Source organism: Brassica oleracea, chromosome C1, assembly GCF_000695525.1.
Source record: "Brassica oleracea var. oleracea cultivar TO1000 chromosome C1, BOL, whole genome shotgun sequence".
Classification (NCBI taxonomy): Eukaryota; Viridiplantae; Streptophyta; class Magnoliopsida; order Brassicales; family Brassicaceae; genus Brassica; species Brassica oleracea.
The window spans coordinates 20,373,705-20,378,996 of record NC_027748.1 but is presented as its reverse complement, the minus strand read 5'-3'; the positions used below and the strand labels follow the sequence as shown (position 1 = coordinate 20,378,996).

The 5,292-nt window shown below is 44.1% G+C and overlaps 1 pseudogene; it reads left to right on the top strand.

Annotated features, from left to right (window-relative positions):
• The first annotated feature begins 144 nt into the window (after positions 1-144).
• Positions 145-5,292, top strand: part of LOC106334467 — a 36,374-nt pseudogene continuing 31,226 nt past the window's right edge.

Below are 5,292 nucleotides of genomic sequence, written 5' to 3'. Positions count from 1 at the left end.
CCCACAAACGTAAAGGATGTGAGGAGTTTTCTCGGGCATGCCGGATTTTACAGGAGATTCATACGAGATTTTAGCAAAATCGATAGACCTCTCACCTCCCTCTTCTATAAAGAAGTTAAATTCGACTTCTCACCAGAATGCGTAAAGTCTTTCGAGGAAATAAAGAAAGCCTTGATAACTGCCCCCATCGTACAAGCACCAGACTGAAATCTTCCTTTCGAAATCATGTGTGATGCGAGCGATTTCGCTGTAGGAGCAGTTCTAGGCCAGAGGAAAAACAAAAAGCTGCATGCAGTTTATTATGTCAGTCGAACTCTCGATGAAGCACAAAGAAATTACGCAACAACAGAAAAAGAACTGGTAGCCGTAATTTATGCGTTCGAAAAATTCCGTCAATACCTGGTCGGTTCGCGAGTCATCGTCCACACCGACCATGCTGAAATTAAATACTTAATGCAAAAGAAAGACGCAAAACCGTGACTCCTGCGATGGATCCTTCTACTTCAAGAATTCGAGATCGAGATATAAAAGAGGAGTAGAAAATGGAGTTACAGACCATCTTCCCGGATAAGGATAGAAAACGACGTCCCTATCGATGATTTCTTACCGACTGAAAATGTTTACCAAACGGAGTCATTCATCGGGAATGTAAGTCTCACTTTCGAGGACCTGTCGATCGACGATGACGATCCAATGTCGATCGATTATGACAGTTCCAGGTCGATCGACAACAACAATTGTATGTCGATCGATACTACAGATATTCGGAGCAAAGAGACTAATCCCAAAACCCTCACCTTCGGTATAAAGGTTAACGTCGCGCACAACAAGCATGTAGTCGGACAAGGTTCAAAGGACAGACCTTGGTACGCTGATATAGTAAACTATTTAGCTGCCGACATAGAACCCGAAGAGTTGAGAGGGTACACGAGAAAGAAATTTCTAAGAGAAGTTAGGAGATATCACTGGGACGAACCATATCTCTACAAACACTGCTCTGACGGGATGTATAGACGTTGCGTCGCCGATACTGAAATACACGATATATTATTCCAATGCCATGGGTCCGATTATGGTGGGCACTTTGCAACCTTTAAAACGGTATCAAAAATTCTTCAAGCAGGATTCTGGTGGCCAACATGTTTCGCGATGCTCATGCATTCATAGTACAATGCGATAGATGCCAACGAAGGGGAAAAATTAGTAAAAGACATGAAATGGAACAGAAATCTATTCAAGAAGTAGAAGTTTTTGACTGTTGGGGAATAGATTTCATGGGACCTTTCCCTTCTACGTACGGAAATAAATACATCCTAGTCGCTGTTGACTATGTGTCAAAATGGGTCGAAGCGGTAGCTTCCCCCACAAATGACGCATCTGTAGTTATTAAGCTTTTTAAAAGCATTATCTTCCCGAGATTCGGAATACCCCGAATAGTCATAAGTGACGGTGGTTCTCATTTCATCAACAAAGTTTTTGAAGGACTACTCCGTAAAAACGGAGTACACCATAGAGTTGCTACACCCTACCACCCGCAGACGAGTGGGCAGGTAGAAGTCTCAAATCGACAAATCAAGGAAATCTTAGAAAAGACCGTGGGCACATCGAGAAAAGATTGGTCTAGAAAACTGGACAATGCACTCTGGGCCTACCGGACTGCCTTCAAAACCCCTTTAGGAACCAGCCCATTTCATCTACTGTATGGGAAATCAGTTCACTTACCAGTCGAGCTGGAACACAAAGCAGCCTGGGCCATTAAATTATTGAATTTCGACATCAAACCGGCCGCCGAAAGAAAGCTCATACAGCTTAATGAACTGGACGAGATTAGACATTTAGGCTATGAGAGCTCAAAGATATACAAAGAGAAAACGAAAGCATATCATGATAAAAAGATCATTTCCAGACGCTTTGAACCTAATGATCAAGTATTACTGTATAACTCTCGGCTAACGCTGTTTCCTGGAAAATTCTGATCTCGTTGGTCTGGTCTTTTTACTGTTGTGAATGTCAATCCTTATGGAGCCATTACGCTTACAAATAATAAAGGAGATGAATTCATGGTAAATGGCCAACGAGTAAAGCATTATTGGGCTAAACCGCCAAATATCAATCCCATTGACGTAGGTCCACTTCCCGATAATTAAAAAATTCTAATATCAAGTCAAGCTAAAGACTTAAAATTAGCGCTGAATGGGAGGCAACCCATTATTTTTAAATTTAAACTTTACAATTTTAGAATTGTGGGAACAAAAATTCGCACTGTCGATTTATGTTTAAATTAGGAAACTAGGAAAATTCTAATTTCCCAGAGGTCCCAGATCTCTGCGAGAGCCAACGGCAAGTGACCAAATATATGCAGAAATCATGAAAAGATAACAAACGAGTTTAGAGAAAACAGTAGATCTTATTTCGAGTCCGCGTGAGAGCGTTGCGATCATTACAAGACTCAGAGTTTCTAAGTGCCGAGAGTTCTGAGTCTAAAAAGTTGTCTCATGCCTCTCGCCTAGGACTCCTTATATACTCGCTCCTAGATCGGTTTACGCTTTTCCCCTTCTGCCCTTAAGCCGTCATAGCCTAAAAATGGAGATATTCCAGTTTTCCCGATCTTCGTTATTATCTTCAAAATTTCGTATTTATCCGTGGAAACTTTGACATTTATCTTTCCTTGCGAACCAAGCGTAAAGCATCATGCGGCTTACGGGCTGTTGGTTAAGAAATCGTAAGTTGGGCCTCGAGTCATGTCTTAGGTCCCTTTGGGCTGTCTTCTGGCTCGAAGCGTTTGTTACGGCTTCTTTCGATAAAGAACGAACTTTCCGCGGTTTTTACCGTAAAGTTTGATCGATGACTTAGAATGGCGGGGAACATGAAATAGGTTCGCTATGGCCTTCGGGAGATAGCATCGAAGGGTAGACGAGAATGCATGGACTAATGTCATATCAACGTTTCGGAATAGCTCGGTTGCTACGTAACGACCGAGCAGAATGGACGCTCGGTCGCTACGTAGCGACCGAGCTTGGCTTCGAGCTCGGTCGCTATGTAGCGACCGAGCGAAACAAACGCTCGGTCGCTACGTAGCGACCGAGCGGAACGGACGCTCGGTCGCTATGTAGCGACCGAGCTTGGCTCGGGCTCGGTCGCTACGTAGCGACCAAGCTGAGCGTTGGCTCGAGCTCGGTCGCTAAACCTATGTTTTGACTCGGTTTAGGTTTGGTCTTTGGTCCGGATTAAATATCCAGGTCTAAGAGAAAATTATATAAAATGTACATATAAAATCTTAAATAAACTACTCATTGAATACATAATTTTAAAAAATTATCTTCTTCAATATAATATGACTTTATATTATAATATAATCTCAAAAATCCGCGCTTTCGAAGCGCGGATCAACTACCTAGCGTCCAAGCGGAACGGACGCTCGGTCGCTACGTAGCGACAGAGCTTGGCTCGAGCCCAGTCGCTACGTAGCGACCGGGCTTGGCTCGAGCTCGGTTGCTACGTAGCGACCGAGCGTCGTAGCAACCGAGCGGAACGGACGCTCGGTCGCTACGTAGCGACCGAGCGTCGTAGCGACCGAGCGGAACGGACGCTCGGTCGCTACGTAGCGACCGAGTTTGGCTCAAGCTCGGAAGACTCGCGCCAGGGCTGTTCGTAGGGCGGAACGGAAGGGAAAGAGGGAGATTGTCGAGGTGATGAAGACTCGCGCCTCTCAATTCCAGGTCGAGTACGGGAACCTCAAGGATGCTTTCAACTCGCTAGGCGATTTCTGTGAGTGTCGCGGTTCAGTCGGGAGCCTTTGGAAGACGTGGGCGGACGATTACGTTTTCGAGAAGGAGATGGAGATAATGAAGGGTGGCATGAAGGATCATGCTCGCGCTGAGGCGCTCATTCCTCCGATCGACGGGACGATCCAGGGATTTTGGGATCCCATCCCGGTTTCTCCTGATACTGAAGAGACCACGACCAAATTTGCCGGTGACGATGAGGAAGTGAACTATCCCGCGGATGCATTCTGATCTTCCTTGTCCGGGAATTTTAACTTTGATCTGTGAGAGGTGAGTGTTTGACGGGAAGAAGTTTTTCCCTTATCTAGTCTTTTGCGGCCGAGTGTGGATTTCGTTCATATATGTCCGGCCGAGTGTGGCCTTTGAACTTTGTATGGGCATGTTTTGGCCGCTTTTATCTCTATCGGGACTGGCCGCTGGTGGCTTTGAATCCCTACCGCTATGCGGTTTATATATATATAATGGATGTTTAATTGAGTTACTTTGTTTCGAGTCGGTTTGAAGTAAACATGAGTTGTCTTCTCATATTTAATTCTGTTGAGGCGTTCAATCTATTGGTTTGTTCGAGACGTGAGTTTTCGTAAAAATTATTTGTTCATACGAACTTTCGGGAACGTTAAGATATGAACGGAGACATGTTTTAGGATCTCGTATCGTTTAGATATCATGTCTTGAGAAGTCTGAGACCAATGCGATGGGTTTAGGGCAAGACCTAGGTTTACTCTCGGTTTTAAGGTTTTTGCGGTGACTAGCTGGCTATCGATTTTCCTGTTGCGATTTCTACCTGATTCGTACCGATTTAAAGTCTGCGATAGGTTCTCAGCTTATATGACTTGTATGGCATGAATCAAGCATCTTTCCAGAGACAATTTTTAAGACAACTAGAAGTGCTAGACCAAAATTTCGGATTTTTTTTGTAGCGCGCTCTCGTCCTTGTGTTGGACGTTCGAAAATCAAAAGAGTGATCAAGTTGCGTTTGTTTAAGACGGCTGATGTGTTCGTCGGGGCCAATCGACGAACAGGGTGTAAGGTTTTTGTGGTCGCGTTCAGACAATTTGTTCGCATCGTCTCGACTTTTAACTTGGGCGACGTCTCGCAGTTATTTCGAAGACAATACGTATATTTTGGGTGCTGAAGAGAGATTGTTTTGCGATTTTGGGCCGTATGAGGCTGCTGACAAGAGTCTTACCGTTTGTAGATTTTCTAAGCGTGTTCTGAGACTTTGCCGTTAATTGAAGCGCATGTGTCTTAATAAAAAGGAGCGACACATATCGTAGTAAAATTTTTCGAAATCTCTAAAAAACTTGATTACAATAACGCATCTTAATTCACACTGTCGATTTACGTTTAAATTAGGAAACTAGGAAAACCCCTAATTTCCCAGAGGTCCCGGATCTCTGCGAGGGCCAACGGCAAGTGACCAAATATATGCGAAAATCATGAAAAGATAACAAACGAGTTTAGAGAAAACAGTAGATCTTATTTCGAGTCCGCGTGAGAGCGTTGC